This window comes from Carettochelys insculpta, chromosome 5 (genome assembly GCF_033958435.1).
Source record: "Carettochelys insculpta isolate YL-2023 chromosome 5, ASM3395843v1, whole genome shotgun sequence".
Classification (NCBI taxonomy): Eukaryota; Metazoa; Chordata; order Testudines; family Carettochelyidae; genus Carettochelys; species Carettochelys insculpta.
Window position 1 is genome coordinate 110,091,872 of NC_134141.1, and position 19,177 is coordinate 110,111,048.

The window sequence follows — 19,177 nt, forward strand, 5'->3', positions numbered from 1 at the left end:
TTCTTTCCTTCTATGTCCCCACTATATTTCTTATCTTCCTGTTTAGTTTATCCTCCCTAATCAACCTTCCCCATCCCACCACAAGAACTATTTTGTGGAACTATTTCCTTACAGGCAAAAAAGATGCCTAAAATCTTTCCACTATTACTCATACTACCTGCTACATGAAGTTCTATTGGTGGAGGGAAAGAAATACACTAAACATATTCTCTAAAGATGGAAGGGAAATTCAGCAAAAAGCTATCTGATTATTAGGTTAAAAACATAATAAATCCAATGTCAATATTTGAAATTCTTGCTGTGATTGTACAATTAGTTACTTGAAAAATTAAAGGGAAAGATACAGTAAATATGATACTCTTCTTTGCTTCTAAATAGAATGACAAACAATTCTTTAAAATGCCTGTGAAAAGAATTTCTAATGGTAACAGTTTATGAAACAGTTTTAACCATGACCTTATTAGTATGTGTTCTATAATCTGACTCAAACTCAGGGTAACTAATAACAAAATTCCATAAATCAGTTATTCATTCTAAGTGTCTGCAGAGGATGCCCTTTTCCCTTCCACCAATGAATACTTATCCTACACACTGATTTACTGCAGTCAGTGCAGGCTTACAACTATATATTTTTATGGTTCTTATGTTAAATAGTCAGGCAACCAGTATGGGACGATATTATACATATTTCTGGCTTTACTAATACAAGATGGCACATGATGACCCAAAATGACCTAGCACTGCTGAAAAACAGAAAACTTTTTTTTTCCAGCAAACCTTGAAACAATCTTCATTTAGGAGAACCTTATGCTCCACCTCAAAAATTTAACTGGGGGCTATTAATGTATTTACTATTTTCAACATAACAATGGTAGTGAAAACCAGCTATTGTGTTTTTAAAAATACGATTAGCCACCTACTATGTTTCTGAAGGTGTAGCGTGTGTTTACGGTATTTGTCAGTACAAATGCACTACTCAGCTGCTTGGATTCAAACAAAATTTCCTGTTGGATGATTAGGTGTTTTTTCCTCACTGATGAAACCAAAGTCTAAAAAGTTTAATTACAATTTATACTACACTATAAACATATAAAATCTTCAGGTAATTATTTTCTAAGGATACCAATAATACCAGATGCAAAAGATAATAGGGTTTATTTGTATATTTTTTTGTGTGACAGTTCCTTAGCCAAAGAATTTATAGTCACCAAACCAGATTGTAAAAGGTAAAATACAATGCAAGTCAAGGTATGGTATAAATATAAGTTGTTACACTTGGAACATGTAAAAGCCACTTAGTGGCTTCACACAGATTTGCTATTCAAGAGTCAGATTTCTAATCCATGAAAATTAAAGAGTTACAATAGCAAACATTTCATATTCTTTATTTTAATTAACATTAAACTAAGTAACTGAATTAATTGTCTATATATTTAACAATTCGGACATTATTTCTAATACAGCTGTCCTAAGTTACTGTCTTCTAACACTAATTTCTGCTCCAATACTTCCTATAACTACACTCTTATCTCACCATTCCAAAAACACCTAACAAAACTTAATGTTAAACCATTACAGCAAAACAAACAGAAAAAAGCAAAAACAGTTTTAAAGATTTGCTTTCTTTATAAAACAATGCTCCCTCAATGCTGAATTTCAGTCCAAGCTGGAAGACAGGCAGGAGGCCATGAACACGGTTGAATTAGGCTGCAACTTTATTCGCTTGTAGTATCTGGGAGTACCTGACAACAAAGTGTACACTGCAGGAAGGTGGGGATCAGCCCCAATGTTCGTAGTCAGCTCCCTTGAGGGATGCTTTCCTTCCAATCCTCTTCCTTTTCCAATCCATTATCAGTGGTAACAGTATGCATTTCATACTACATACCTGCACTGAACAGCCACAAGTTTTATGTATTAAATTGTTACAATATAATGTAATCCCCTTATTCCACAGTACCAGGTCAGAGGCCAGCTGTGGGAACATAAGAAATCCATAGCTGACCTCAGCCAACTGGGCAGTGAGATCAAAAATTCATTCCCAGCTCTCCAAAGAAAAAAGGCAAATAATGTAAGTCTCAAAGCATGTTAAAATGGAACCTCATCCATATGCCAAGGTCATGCATAGCTGGGTGGACACTGATAGTCCACTCCTGGTAAAGAGACCCTATTCTTGGGTGTGTGTCTCTCTCTCACACACACACCCCCACCAGGAGCGACAGTAAAGTGACCTTCTTCCTGCCTTTTCTGTCTATCCTTGCAAATCTTCTGCTATAAGGAAGCTCTTACAGGGTCAATAACCATTTTCTTCCAGCTGGACAAGGACCCACTTACAGTCCTTCCTACTGTTCTTTCCCATACCATCATCCGTTGTAATTCAACAAATATTCACCTATTTAAGGCCCTCATGCAGTGAGATACTTAAGCACGTGCCCAATTTTAACATGGTTGCCTGCTTCAAGTGCCTTCCTGAATCCAGGCCTAAATGGGAGAGCCAAACATGCAAGCAAGACCCTGTTTCAGAGCTCCACTAATGTAAAGTCCTTCCAAAGGGATCAGACTGCAGGATGAAGGTGTACATCCTGGTTTTTACCACATCTATGGATATCTATGTTTTGTGGCGTGAAAAAACCTGAAGTTTTGACATTGCTTTTTAGTCTGATGTGCAATGAAGCTACAAACTCTCTCAGGGAGTTGGAGAGAGAGCTCTCCCAGAATAGCCAAAAAAACAGTGGTTAAGACTCACTAAGCATGTGGAAGAATCAGGTTCAAGTTGCTGGCCTCTGTCAGCCAGAGCCAGGACTTCAAACTGGGTCTCTCACCTCCCAGGCGAGTACCGTAGCCACTGGACTACTGACTAACTTGGAATCAAATCTTTCCTCCTTTCTCATTTTGACCAGAAACTAATGGTCTTAAAAAGCCTTCCCAAGAAAAGTTTAGTAAAAACCAATAACGTTTCTGGGTGCGGAAAAAAACACATAACAGAAATTTCTGAAAAAATGTTAGTCAAATGACCCCAGTCAGTCCTAATTATCACTGTTTTTTCTCCCTTCCCTCTTATCCATCATTGCACTGTCCAACAGAGGGGCCTGTTTTGCCTAAAGTAATGTTTTCTTTTACAGTATAACCTGCATCTTATTGAAAGAGTTACCTGTTCAGGAAGTTCATTAATTTACATGGAAAACAAATGAATCTTGTGTCACTGCAAAGATAATAAAACAAAGTTTGTACAATTTCTTCATGGAATTTTTAGTATATCAAATAATGTCAAATCAGTGGTGCTCTTCAGAGCTATATACATGTAATTTTACATTAACGCACCGGGACAACTACCTCCAATTACACCAGTGAATTCCTACTGGCTTTAGAAAACCTACCACCTCACATCAGCCACATTACAGATATGGCAACTTCATTAAAAGACTCTCTCTGTGTGTGTGTGTGTGTGTGTGTGTGTGTGTGTGTGTGTGTGTGTGTAAAAACAGAAGTCAGAGTGTTGTCTCTCTTTTCTGTATTTATCAAGTTATCTTTAAATTAAGTAGGTGAATTATGTGGTCTTCTGGAGGAGACAATGGACACTGTTGCATAATCTTTAGTTTATCATACTTTCCTTTAGTCTAAACATGACAAATTCCTATTAAGCTGCAGAAGAAATACAATAAAAAGATTGGTTACGTCTACAGAAGCATGTTATTTCAGCACATTACACTAATTAAATCTCACAATTTATTTTGAAGGCTATTCATATCAAATGAATGATTTAGAGGGGGAAATGCTGAATTAGCTTAGGAAGCACGGGTTATAACAGAGAAGGGCCTTTTAAAGAATTAACTTGTAAGCAAATAAAAATAATGAAAAATAAGACAAACAGTATGACAGAGACCCAGAGGAATGCTATCTAAAATGAATGTTCAAAGAGTAAAACATTTGGCAGGTGAAAAACTGTAGATGTGGAAACAGGAAAGCATACAGATAATACAACTGTGTTGCATATCAGTACCAAACACCTTAGCTGCCTGCCAAATTTCTACAGTACATTCAAATACAAAAGAGCACACTTTTTTCTTTACAGAATTTTGTAATGTCACCGTAGAGTGGCACCAGTAAACATATTGAACAGTACAAAAACAAATTTCAACCTATGTTGTCACAGTAACTATAAAATAGAAAATATAAAAATGTGGATAAACTAAAAATACAGTAAAAGTGCTACTCAATTTATTAAAGTGTGGTACCAATTAATCCTATTCTTTGTTTATTAATAAAAGCTGTGATGATATGCCTTAAATCTACAGTTTTGTGTTATTTTCATTCCGTGCTATCTAGTGGGTAGATTGGGTTGTCAGTAATAACTGTTTCAAACATTATACAATTATACTAAGGAAATCTGAATTTATATATGTTATATACAGTAGACCCTCAAGTTATGCAGGGGTTGCATTCCTCGCAGCCCTTGCTAAACTCAAATTTCACATAAGTTGGAGGAGACAGGAGCCAGGCAGCTGCCTGGTTCCTGGCTCTCCTGGGCTTGCAGGAGCTGGGAAACTGACGAGCCCTGTGCTGGTCAGTTTCCTGGATCCCGGAAGTGGGAACAAGAAGCAGAGAACCAAGCAGCAGCAGCCTGGTTCTCATCTCCTCGCTGCTAGCAGGACCTGGGAAACCGATCAGCACATAGCTGGTTAATTTCACAAGTCCCGCCAGTGTGGGGGAGCCAGGAAACTGACCACCCCACCACGGCTGGTCAGTGTCCTGGCTCCTAAAGTGGCGGCAAGCAGAGAACCAGGCAGAAGCCTGGCTCCCTGCTCCTCACCACTCTGGGAGATGGGTGCTGCTTCTCCCTGGCTTCCTCCAGTGGCAGCATCTGTCTGCCCACCTGGCTTCCCTCAGCTGGGGGAGCCTGGTGGGCAGACAGCTGCAGAGAGACTTTGAATTGTGCTTAAATTGGAGTAATGTGAATTAAGCGCAACTCAAAGTCATGCACTTTGAGGGTTTATTGTATATAGTTTCAGAAATGTACAAGTTTTCCAACTTATGCTGAAGTTGAATGCGTTGGCATTTCAAAGGCTGCAAGGCACTAGATTATTTTATTCATTTGGGGTTCTTAAATTCATTAGAGAAAAACTTTTTTTTTTTTTTTTTTTGCAAAATACTGTTTTACATTTGTATGTTTCTGGCTCTTCCTGCAGCATGGACGAGTAATCGACTTTGCAAATGAACAATGAAATGTATCTCTATTACACCATTATTAATTAGAATGCAAAAATTGAATGGCAAATCCTACAGTCCTTGGCAAAATTCACATTGATTACCACTGTTTGTGTGTTAAAATTCATTTTAATTATACTTAGAGTATTAATGACATACCAACAAATCACGATAAATATAAAGTATTACACGCAAAATAAAGGCTTATTTATACTGTTCCCAACTTCCTCCCCAGAAAAAAACTCTTGTGTACACATTGCAAAGCTTGGACATTCTGAAATAACATGGTATTTAACTTGAAACCAGCTCCACCAAAACAAACTACTGTCACTGAAGCCCCAGTTTCAAAACAGACCCTGTGTGTACTAAGCAGAGATAATTACAACTTAATTGGACTACAAGGAGGCCTCCCATCATTGTTCTTATTTTGAAATTGGGCTCCAGTGTGAAAGCTCAATTTCAAAATGCTTTTGTGGTATGAATGCTCTTTTCAGAAATAAGTCATTTCTGAAAAGCCCTACAGTGCAGACAGAGCCTCATTTCCTTGTAGGTGTAGCTCATGGAAGTACAGTTTAGTACAAAAATAATACATTATATGTAATGAGATTCTCCTTTGAATCTTGTGTATAATTTGCCAGAACATAATATTTAAACCAGTTTTCTGGTAGTGAAATTGTAGGGCCCACTGTCTCTTGCTTGTGACAGCCACTGATGAGGAGGATGTCGATGTTGCACTTCTTTAGCATACAGATAACACTGCAGTTTTTAGCTTGCTAGGAGTCTTGGAGAAGGATTCTTAAATGCCATGTATCTGGGGTACTATTCAGTTCTGCAAGGCAGGCAGGGGACCAAAGCACACACCTTTTGCAGCAGCACTCCAGAACAATCAGACACCCCATTAGGGAATACAGTAAGGTGTGGAAGACCAGTAATCTTTGATCCACAACCAAAACATTTATTCACATCTCCCTGGATCACACCCACATGTTTGCGTACAGGTTTGTGCGACAACAGAAGATGGCAGGAATTGCGACAGGCCAGCAGCCTAACACACCTACTTCAATTGATCAATGAAACTTTTAAGTACACTCCTCTCTCTCCTTCCTAACAATGCAAACAGACTCAGTGCATTCTATTATCTTATTAACGTGCTTCTTGCTCTCTTTCACTCAGACCTTATCCATAGGTAGATCCTTGAAAATCTGCAGATACCCACTTTATATGCACAGATGTGGATGCAAATACTCATGGCTCACTTTTGCAGATACAGATGCAACAGCAGATAAAGGTATTTTTATCTAGACCCTTGCAAATCTGAGGATATCCACTTTATCCACAGATTCCTGCTGGCTGCTGTTCCAGTTTTTAAAAATAATCAATTAGTTCCAACACTTCTCTGGGAAACTTAGATTTCTGATGATCTCATATTCTTATTACTAGGAAATAGTAGCTATCTCGCAAGCGTTTGCTTTAGTGAAGACTGAACCACAAATAATCCAGCTTGCTTAGTGGCTTTATCTTCCTAAATGACTCCTATAATTCCTGATAGTCCAGTACACATGCTGATTCTCCTAGAGGCTTCCTAGTTATAATGGCCTTATTAAATTTTGTGCTATATGTTCTTCTGTCTTTGGCTGCTTAATCTTCAGCTTCCTTGCTAGGAACCAATTCTATAATGACTTCTGTGCACACAGAACCATAAAGTCAAGGGGGCTCTGTACAGGTAAAATGACTCTGCTCAAGCAGAGCTCAATGTAGGATCAGTTTCTGAGTCCCCTTAGAATTAATCTTGTACTTTAGCAGGCATAGTTTATGTTCCTGCAGCTTCAGATGAGGTAGATTTCCCTTTTTTATTTTATATATACCCATTTTGCTTGAATATTCTCAAGGACCTTGTATCAGAGAGGTATCCATGGTAGTCTGTATCTTCAAAAACAACAAGAAGTCCTGTGGCACCTTATAGACTAACAAATTTTAGTCTATAAGGTGCCACAGGACTTCCTGTTGTTTCTCTAGGACCTTGCCATTTATCCATACCAATGGTTTTAGTACCTGTTTCCTATAAAGTTCAGGGGTTCCTGCTGTAACTCGTTTACATTATTTTCAAGTAGTCAACTGTTTGGGGTTAACAATTTCATGTTTTTTTCATTTTCCATATTTAAATAGTTTTTACAGGTACATAGTATCAGATCACCATGTTGGGTCATTAGTCTAAAAAGCCTTACTCTCTGCACATAGCAGGGCTCTGACATGTTGCGTCTGTATTACAACAAACAAAACAAATATATTTTTAAAAAGCTTCCTAGACAGTTTTTCCATTTCAGAGACATGTTCCTGTATTCATGTGCAGTGTTTTGTAAAGCACTTTGTTTCCATTAGCATTAAAAAACTCAGGTCTTCAGCAAATCAACAAGAGACTAATGGTACAAATCAATATCAGATTCTTCACAGCAACTAATATTAGGCCATTTATTATATATAGTGCTTGCTAGCACCATAACAGCTATTGGTCTGTCAATGATTATATAATGAGCCCTCTTTTACAGAGCCCCAAATTTCCTGTGGTTTGAAGCTTGATGGAGTTTCCCAAGTGACTTTTTTTCTAAACTTTACTTAATTTCAGCTGTTTCTAAGTTACAAAAGACTTACAAAACTGGTTTTTTTATTAAATAAAAATAATTTAATAGGTACAAGTAAATGGCCCTAATAGGAATTATACATATTATTGGTAGTGCTTTGGAGTGTACTGAAAGGTTTAACAAATAGCCATATATCACATATGATCATACCTTTTTAGAGTTTTTAGCCACAGCTTTTGTTGAATAGGACATATCTCCCTTATGAAATTGCTGCCCTTTTCTCAGGCTCAGTGCCCTCACTGCTGCTCATATGAATCTAAGCCATCACTATCACTAACAGAGCACTTTTATCAGGTGTTTCTGAAAGCCTGGGATTTTCTTTTTTAAAGGAGTGATGGAGAGATGGATTTTATATAGCCTACCCTTCTCAATAATTACGCACAAGCACAAGAATTAAGGAAAGCATGGGAAGTCTCACTTAAACATTCTTCATTTTAACATACAGAGAGCATCACATAGTTTTTATTTCTATGAATATGCAAAGAAAATGCATATGTTTACCTTCCTTTGTTCAGGGACTAAGGTCAACAGACCCATCATAATGTATCAAGCTTTGGAGAAATCATTACCTGTTGGCCCCGATATTATCCTGAAGTTCCCTCCAGCTAAGATAATTTCTACTACCAGGATAAATCTGTTTTACTTTTTAACTTAGAATCTGGGTTAAATATATTTTGATGAAAAATCACAATTTCTTCTACTGCAAAACACTGGAAAATTCCCTAAATAAATGTTAACCCAAATATCTACATGCTGGCTTCTCTTTCTACTTTGGATGATCGACTCTTCTTCAAAATGAGCCAGCTCTGTAGCTCTCATGACTTAAAATAAATCAGGTAAGCACAGAAAAAAATGTTGCATTCTTGCTAAGGTCCCAGATGCATTACAGATGGATTTTCAGAATACTCTGCCTCCTTTGAATATTGATATCCCAAACTACATATGTTTCTTTCTTCCATCTCCCTGTGAATACAAAGGTGAAGACTAGAATTCTGTGAAAAATGGCATTTGATGAAGACTGGATGACCAATAAGTGGTGTTTGGTGAATTAATATAATGACAGATGACCACTTGGCACATCTCACTACAGGAGACATGACTTCACTGTTCCAACATATAAGTTCTTCTAAGCACTAGATTTTTATAATCAACAGAAGAAAGAATAATTCTTTCAATGTAAGTTGTGAATGAGGTTGCCTTGTGAACTGGAATAAGGGTTGCTGACCTGCAGAAGTATTTAATGTCAGGATGTGCACATAATTTCCATTTCTTTAACATACAGATAACATTGCATAACAAAGGCTTGACATTTTTGCTTGCACATTCTTATAAATCGAGACTTACGCCTCTTAGAGGAAATCTAGGTTGTATTTCACTTGTTTAACATGTTAATTAAATTACGGACTTTGCACTAGTCAGTAGAGCTATTACTATGCTGTTGCTCATGAGCATTCCATATTTGGTTTGTGTGCTAGAGATGTTTCCCATAGTGGTATCTACCGGGCCAGTTCTAGCACCCTCTGGAGTCATGTGTTGGTGGGCAGCACCAGCTCCACAGCCTCTCAGTTTCTTCTTGTCAGCAATTCTGATAGAGGGATAGGAGGACTGGAAATTGAACAAACAAGAGCAACCCTTGAAGAACAAGACTTACATAAGGTTAGTAACCAGTTTTCTCCCTTTGTACACATAAAAGCAGATCAATCTTTTGATTTGCTCTGTCAACAAAAGGGTCCTCTGGAATGGGTACACGGCTTTTATGTTGACAGTTTGTCAACTAAATGCATTTTGTATGTAGACACTTCATGAGTTTTGTTTGCAAATCTCTCTAGTGTAGATGCGCTCTTACTGTCTTTATGTCCTTTGCAAGGGATTAACTGATTTTTGTGCCTCAGTCTTTCTAATTTTGTCCCTACATACTTGTGCTATTTCTATGTACTCCTCATTTGCAATTCACACATTTCCATTTTTTGTAAGATTCCTTTCTTGATTTTCAGGTCCTTAAATAGCTCCTGTGTGGAGCCATATCCCTGAAGAGTGCCATTCTCCTTCACTCCTTTTGATTTTGTTTTCATAGGACCTTCTCTCCCAGTTCAGACTTCGTTACATCTGCTTTTCTGGAGTTCACTGTCATTCTGCTAGTCTCACTCTTTCCTTTTTGGATATGGGTTTTGAAGGGATTCACCACTAGTGAACCGGTAAAGAGCCACAATTCAGTCAGATGCTCACTATAAATAATGAAGTGGGATGTAGTCAGGTCCCAGTTCAGTCCAGGACACAGGTGTCAGAAAAAGAACACAACATTCACAAAATGTTCAGTAACTAGTTGAAGTGCACAGGATACATCATTTTTGTTCCAGATAATGAATGATGTGACCTGGCAGATGTCCTATTTAGACTAGATTCTGACAGACATTGAGGAATTGTTTGAATTTATGAAGGCGGAAGGCAATTTGGGTGAAAGTGATGAAATGGTACTTATGATTCTGTGTACTCAACAATTGAGGAAACAGCAAATATACAAAAAGATCTTAAACTCTGTCAATAGACAGATGAGAAATAGCAGTAAAGGGCATACACTGTGTAGGTTTCATATGAATTCTGGTTCATTGACTCATATCTGTGAATGAGATTCTCACTCCCATTTGGATCCAATAAGAGCTACGGTTTAGATTCCAGTTTTCTGTTATGGCTGTCTTTCTATTCTATTAACATTCTTCTGAGATGAAACTCAGATTTCACCTTTCACCCAGGCCTATGACTGACTTCCATCTCTGTACTTATCATGAATCCCACATCGTACAGAAACCATATCACTATATGTCTCATGTTTGTTCCTGTAACAGCACCCTGACAAACAAAAACACCCAACCTCTCTAGGAAGAGAATTATTTTACCTTCTTCCTTAAAACCTGTAACAACATGATTTCAGGCAGAAATCCTTAAAGAAAATGACTGAAATTGGGAGAGGAAAAAGGTCGGCCCTATGCAAACTTGAAATATTGTAGGTGGACGCTAAAATAGGTATGTTGGAGAATAAGTCTTGCCTAATATCTTATTTAAATGCTTCAGTCAGAGTCTTGCTCTGATTGCTCCGGAGATTAGAAATAGAATGAAGAGCAAGCTGTATTGCTCCGATCTAAAGCAGATGATGGATGGCTTCACTCATGCTGTACTATTCCCATGTTGTGCTTGAGATTGGAACTGGGACAAATCTGTTCCTGTGTTTCTTGCACAGCTCCAAAGAGCCTCCCTTTGGACAACATCCAGTGATTTCACTTTGCTTAAGCAATATGTACTCATTGGCTCTCAAATTGAGAGAGAATAGGACCAACCGGGGTCTAACTCCAGACAGGACTGGCTCAAAATCATGTAGATAGCATGACAACAGGTAGGCAACTAAGGAAAGCTGTTGACATTACCTCAGTACCCTACACTTGTTCTAGCTACCTCTTGCAAACTGGCATCATCTGTTGTACTTCATAGCAAGTTGAAGCAAGCCATATGAGCTGTATTCCTTTCTACAGTGCCTAGCAGGAGTCAAGATTTTCCTATACTTGTCTATCCTCTTTCTTCTAACTATGAGGGTCCCTGTATTATTTCCAGGGATTGGCATATTTTCAGGGACTGGAAGGGGAATGAGGAAAATGCAATGTGGGAAGATGATGTCAAAGACCAGCCAGTATACCCAGAATGTTACAGGGATGAGGGAAGAGTGGAATAGGTTTCCACAATGCAGTACTGCAGCAGTCAAAGTTAGCCAAGTTGAGTGTGGAAGCAATAAGTCGACTTTGTGAGGCACACGTGGGAAGTGATGATGATAAAATTCAAAAGTATAAATTCCAGAAATTATAAAAATCAGTATTAGTTAGTATGAATTTATCTTGTAGTGCAGGCTCAGCCTAGGCGTGCACTCCTAAATCTGCATTCATTTACTTTTCAAATGTGTGAAAAACTGGACTGCTGTTGAGAAGATGTTTGAGCCCATAATATTTTGCAATTTCTCTGATTAACAACTGCCTGGCAATAAACATGATGTTGCCAGACCAGAGAATCCGGGACACGAGAGGTTCAACCTGGATTAAAATCCTGGATATCTTTAGATCTTTAGAAAGACTTACAAGATTTAAAGACAGAAATGGTAAAGGTCTGCATCTTTATTAATAAGCTGTTGTATGAAAGACTATTGGTGATTTTTAAAAGTATCATTGGCACTCAGAGCATATCTAGGAGGTCAAAAGGTCACATTTTGGCACTCTACCTCAGACAGGTTGATGACCCCTGTGCTAGACTATTTTTCTCATGCTGGATTTTATAATTTTCTGCACATATTAATAACTTTCGAAGCCCCCTTATGTGATCATTTTATCCTGTCTCATGTCCTAATTTAGCATCAATACAGACATACTTCCTTTATCTCCTTGTTGAACAGTGAGAGAATTATAAACATTTCAAACTAACAAATTTAAAATATCCTATTTACTTACTGAACACGTGACAGAATATTTGTCTATGAACAAATAAATCACTGGCTTCTACAAAAAAACATCATCTCCTTATCTCCATTACCAGAACACAAAAGTAACCACAAAATTCAACAAGAACACAGTGCTGTGCTGGTGGCTGACAGAGATATATGTTCAACATGATGCCACACATTCCTCTATGCATTTTTTTCAGAAATAAGGATTTAAGTAACTAGCAGAGCAGTATATTGTATCTATCTGGGAAACAATTAAAATGACTACGGCCACTTAGTTTTAACTAATTTTTGGGAAATGGTCCTTTTTCAGGCAACAGCATCATAACCAACTGGCTAGCATGAAGAAGAGTTTGTATACACACACATACAATACAAAAATAATTATGTATATGACCTTGTATCCTAGAAGGTCACTCAGTCACTGTAGAGAAAATAAATTACTAATAATCAGTGGCTGCTATAGTAACCATTACCCAGAAGGAAGGCAACAACACCTATAGTCTTCAGACTGAGTACAACTGACCTCTTAAAAGGTTCATTACAAAAATAAATCCAAATATGCAGAAAGGGTAATACCTACAGCTATCATTCAAGACCCTTCCATCCATATGCATCATGCCATTTCTGAATATCTTATTCAATCCTTATTTTGCATTTAATTGTGTAATAAGAATGCACACGCCATAGGCCTCGCTAAAGTTGGTAGTTATCAAAAGCAATGTCTTCTGAAAGGCAGAGACATGTTTTTAACATTTTGGAGTTCTATGTTCCATGTAAGTTGTGTGTACAATTTAGATTTAATAAGAATATTATATGTTCTCCATAAATCAATTGGCTTGTAGCAAACAGCTACTTCACTGAAAAGAAATTAAATTTGCCCTTTGGACAAATTCTGAAATGTTTGCAAAATGTACATTTTTAAAGCAAATACATTTTTAATTCTTGAACAAGTAATTCTCTGTACGAGACAGAAGTGTTTGCATACTAATATGCAACTACTTACAATAATTTAAAAAAAGTTTAGTTGCTAGGTAAATCACAGTTTATGACTTCAATATATGATTTATATGTCTCATGGAACTGGAATGGACCTTGGGAGGTTATTGAATCCAGTCCCCTGCCCTCTTATCAGGGCCAAGCACCAACATTTTTTTTTTCTTCCAGATCCCTAAATGGCCCACTCAAGGATTGAGCTCACAACCCTGGGTTTAGTAGTCTAATGCTTGAACCACTGAGCTAGCCCTCCCCTTCAAATAGCACTTCAAAAGTCTACAAAAATAGATTCTGGAAAGGTTGCATAGCTATCCCTTTAAATGCTGCATATACTAACAAGTAAGAAATTGATGTTTGGAGAGTAGAAATAACTTTATGTAATGTTAATTACCAGCTACTGAAGAGTGCTGCAGCAGAAAAGAAAGGCATATCTCCACACACACACACACACACACACACACCCCATAACACAGTAAATTATGTACTGTACACTAGAACATCACATGCCTGTTTTTGAATGTTGATTAATCATGAGAAAGACAGGACATTGTCCTCCCAATTTTAAATTTAGTTTAACCTTTATTATCCCATGAGGACAATGCCTCTATCCTTTCCACCAGCCAATGTAAACTTCATTAAGCTCCATCATTCAAAAAGTCAAAAGACAAAGTAACCAGGAAAAATATTTTGATAAGATTAACCCAATGTAGCTCCATCTCCAAATGCAAAGCAAGATAGCATAAGAAGATAGAGGATAAGGACATATCAATACAACAAATGTGTCTTTAGAGAAACCAGAAAATACTAAGAAAATATCAGTGAGTCTGATCATGAAACAAGTCTGACTACCAGAAGGAGGCTTCCAGACAACTCTCCAATACCAGATTTCACAGGCTACTTTCCTCAGATCCCACCGAGGAATACACTAAGAAACTACACCATCTGCTCAGGACACTCCCTACACAAGCACAAGAACAGATTTATACCAACACACCTCTAGAGCCCCATCCGGGGCTATTCTACCGACTAACCAAGATCCACAAACCTGGAAATCTTGGACGCCCCATCATCTTGGGCATTGGCACTCTCACTGAAGGACTGTCCAGTTACATGGACTCTCTCCTCAGATCCTATGCCACAAGCACTCCCAGCCATCTCCGAGACAACACTGACTTCCTGAGAAAACTGCAATACATTGATGACCTACCAGAAAACACTATCCTAGCCACCATGGATGTGAAGGCTCTCTATACCAACATCCCACACAAAGATGGAATAAATGCTGTCCAGAACAGTATCCCTGATGATGCTACAGCACATCTGATGGCTGAGCTCTGTACCTTTATCCTCACACACAACTATTTCAGATTTGGTGACGATATATACCTTCAAATCAGCGGCACAGCTATGGGTACCCGCATGGACCCTCAATAAGCCAATATTTTCATGGCTGACCTGGAACAGCGCTTCCTTAGTTCTCGTCCACTAACACCCCATGTCTACTTACGCTACATTGATGACATCATCATCATCTGGACCCACAGGAAGGAGACTCTGGAGGAATTCCACAGGGACTTCAACAACTTTCACCCCAACATCAACCTCAGCTTGGAACAGTCCACACAGGAGATCCACTTCCTGGACACCACAGTGCTAATACATGATGGCCACATCAATACCACCCTGTACCGTAAACCCACTGACTGCTACGCCTACCTTCATGCCTCCAGCTTCCATCCCAGACACACCACACGATCCATTGTCTACAGCCAAGCACTAACATATAACCGCATTTGCTCCAACCCCTCCGACAGAGACAAACACCCATAGGATCTCCACCAAGCATTCTTGAAACTGCAATACCCACCTGGGGAAGTGAAAAAACCAAATCAACAGAACCAGATGTGTGCCACAAAGCCTCTTACTACAGGACAAGCCCAAGAGAGAAACCAACAGAACACCACTAGCCATCACCTACAGTCCTCAGCTAAAACCTCTACAGTGCATCATGAGGGATTTACAACCCATCCTGGACAATGATCCCCCACTTTCACAGGCCTTGGGAGGCAGACCAGTCCTTGCCCACAGACAACCTGCCAACCTGAAGCAAATCCTAACCAGCAACTATACACCGCACCACAGTCACTCTAACTCAGGGACCCATCCATGCAACAAACCTCGTTGCCAGTTCTGCCCACATATCTACACCAGCAACACCATTACAGGACCTAACCAGATCAGCCACACCATCGTGGGTTCATTCAGCTGCACATCTACCAATATAATTTATGCCATCATGTGCCAGCAATGCCCCTCTGCTATATACATCGGACAAACGGGACAGTCTCTACGTAAAAGAATAAACGCACACAAATCAGATATCAGAAATGGCAACATACAAAAACCCGTAGGAGAGCACTTCAATCTCCCGGGCCACACAGTAGCAGACGTAACAGTAGCTATCCTACAGCAAAGAAATTTCAGGACCAGACTCCAAAGAGAAATTTCTGAGCTACAATTCATCTGCAAATTCGACACCCTCAGCTCAGGCTTAAACAAAGACTGTGAATGGCTGGCTAAATACAAAAGCAGCTTCCCCTCCCTTGGTGTTCACACCTCCAGATCAACTGCTGGTAGTAAGCCTCACCCTTGCTGACTGAGCTAACCTTGTTATCCCCACCCTTGCTCTGGCTTATTTATACCTGGCCCTGCAGATGTCCATGACCAGCATCTGATGAAGTGAGTCTGTGCTCACGAAAACTCATGCTCAAAACTTTTCTGTTATTCTATAAGGTGCCCCAGGATCCTTCGCTGCTGTAAGAAAATATAGTTTTATTAGTAGTATGTTTTAAAAAGCTATCAAGAGCTTCAGACAGAAAAAATTAGTTTTTAGAATAAAAGGCATTTTACACTCTCCAAAGAACTATAGGAGCTTGGCAGAGGACGAAGTTAAGTAAAGAAAGTAGGGCAAAATAGTAAAAAATTGTGTGTATTAATATAAACTTAAAATGCAATTTCATCTCACAACATAAGCAAAGTCAGCCTGAACAAAACTTGGGCTACAGCTACACTGGCATTCCGCTTCCGAAACTGGAATGCAATGAGCGAGACCAGAAATGCAAATGAGGCACTGATTCACATATCTTGCAACTTATTTGCATATGATCTCACTTCTGGAAGAGCCTTTTCCGGAAGCAAAAAAAAAAAAAAACCCAGCCATGTAGACGGGATTCCTTTGAAAATAAACTCCATTTTTGAAAGAATCCTCCTTCCTATTTTGTTTCAGGAGGAAGAGTTTTTTCGAAAATGGGGCTGTTTTTGCTTCCAGAAAAGGCTCTTCTGGAAGTGAGACTGCATGTGGATATGCAAATGAGGTGTGGGACATGTAAATCCATGCCTCATTTGTGCATCTGATCGTGCTCGTTTGCATTCTGCTCCCAAAAAAGTAGAACACAGTGTAGCCACAGCCTGGGGTAGGAGCCAACATTGTGGGGCTGCACAAGTTATTTTAGTGATTCCACTGTCAGTGTTTAAACAGTTCCTTAAACTGGTTTTAGGAAACAACAGGATGCTGCATTATTCTAGTCAAATTCGGAAATTAAATATGGCCACAGTGCACGTTTTCTGTGGTTTCTATTGGACGCTCCATCTCTTATTCTAATCTTTTGTGAAATGTAGATATAGGAATTATAAAAGGAAAAACGCTTTTTAGTTCACATACATCATCCCCAACACTAGTGCAGACTAAACACTTGTGAATTCTATTGCTGCACATTTTAGCAATGACTTAAATTATACCTGTGCATAAACCTGTGTACCCATAATCCTATTTCCCTGTATGAAATTATTGCAATTTTTGCAAAAATTACAATACCCTTTGAGTAGCTGGCATAACACAAACTCATATTATCTTTAATAAAATACTATAACAAAAAGCATAGCATCTTACAATAAAATTAAATTTGAATGCTCCATTGCCCCCTCTCCACATTACAAGTTTCTGTGGCAATATCATTGATCTTTTTACAGAGATGTTAACTCAGGAATAGGCTGTTGCAGGTTTTGCAGCTAGGAAAATCCTCTTTTCATAAGCAATTATTAATAATAGCTGAATAGACCAAAAAATATTAACTGTATAATGCCATTTTGTATTTAAAACATTATTTTTCAAAAAAGTTTTCCATTAGGGAAAAAGATGGCTATTCAGTAGCCAGAGTAAAACGGCCTGGTGATCTAAATCAGCATCTAGTGGAGAGATGTTACAAATAAATGTCACTCTACTATCTTTACTGGCATTATCAATGGAGACAATCACAGAGACTAAACTACTGCTCTTACTGATGAGCTCCTTATCAGAGGCACATTTGTAGGAAGAATGTAGAAGCTTGCTTTATCAAAATTGTCAGGACCACCAAAGTAGCATTTTTGAACAATACCAAAATTAGGTCCCACCCCACAATTTATTCAAATGGGAGGACTTTGTGACCAGGAAGTGTTCTATGTATTTCCGTAGGAATGTACGTAGAAACAAGGGTATTAGTAGACTAGAATGTAGGATCTAGATCTTAACAATTTTTTCCACAACACTTGATTCTATAAGGAAAGACCAACTGCACCTTGTTCTGCTATCAACTAATGATGATAACTAACCATTAGTATCAGGCAGTACTGACATTTTCCCAATATTCCAAGATGCATTCAACATCACACCTAAGGAAAGCAAAACCAGTGGAACTTCCTCTTTTTTACTAGAAAATCTCCAGGGGTAACATTTTCAAAAGTAACAAAGGTTTTTAATCACTCAAACCGCATTACCCAAGTATCTTAACCACTTAGATTCCTAAGTCATGTTGGGCTTTATTGAGACTTGGGCTCCTAAGTGACTTATGAAAAGGATGCTGAGGCATCTAAAGTGACTTCTAGGGATCAGAAAGAAAAATAAAAAGAGGGTGCATGGGTACACACGTCACTGGGGGAGTATATGACTACGAACATAAATTGCCCTCTATTATTTGAGTTGAAAATAAATCTACGAATACTTTTTCCAAGTAATTTGGAATATTAATTTATTTTTACATTACAAAAACACTGCATGTCACTAAGTCTGAAGTTTAAGGTCCAGAAATAGGTTATCCATGGTTCCAGTCATTAAGACAAAGATGGTACAGGTTGAACCTCTCTCCTCTGGCACCCTCGGGACCTGACTGGTGCCAAACGAGAGGATTTGTTGGGAGACAGGAGATCAATATTTTCTAGCACATTATGAACACTTCCACTGCTTACTGGGCTCTTATAGGACATGTAGAGGTAAATTACAGCACAGAACACCGAGAGCTAGGACTCGTGGCTGTAGGCAAACTTTATGGAACCACAGGAAATTTGGCCACACCCATGAAAAGTGGTTGTCTGGCTAAGCTAACTAACATCATGCCAGATTACAGAGTTTGCCAGACAAGAGACTTCTGGACTAGAGAGGTTCAACCTGTATAAGAAGGGGAGCAGAAATAATGGCTACAACTACACACACAATGTTTTTTCCAGCAAAACTGAGCTTTTGTCAGAAAAACCTGAAGCATCTACATGGAAAACATGCTTTGTCGACAGTCTGTCAACAAAAATCAGCACATCTGCCAGCAAAGTTATACCTCTCCACATTCAGGTATAACGCCTTTCTTGACAGCTTCCTGTTCACAAAAACAGCCGTGTAGACACTTCAGGACCCTATTGTCACCAGGCAGGCCTTCCTGTTCACCAGGCAGCCCTGTTTCCTAAGCTTCCAGTCAGCCGTTCTGTTGAGAGGGAACCAGGCAGTCTGGCTGCTCTTCTGTCAACTGATGTTTCTCCTGTACACGTAGCCAATTAC

At 38.7% G+C, this 19,177-nt stretch overlaps 1 protein-coding gene across 3 annotated transcripts in view; it reads right to left on the minus strand.

Annotated features, from left to right (window-relative positions):
- Positions 1-19,177, minus strand: part of WDR7 (WD repeat domain 7) — a 310,876-nt gene that overhangs the window by 213,972 nt on the left and 77,727 nt on the right. The window lies entirely within an intron of this gene.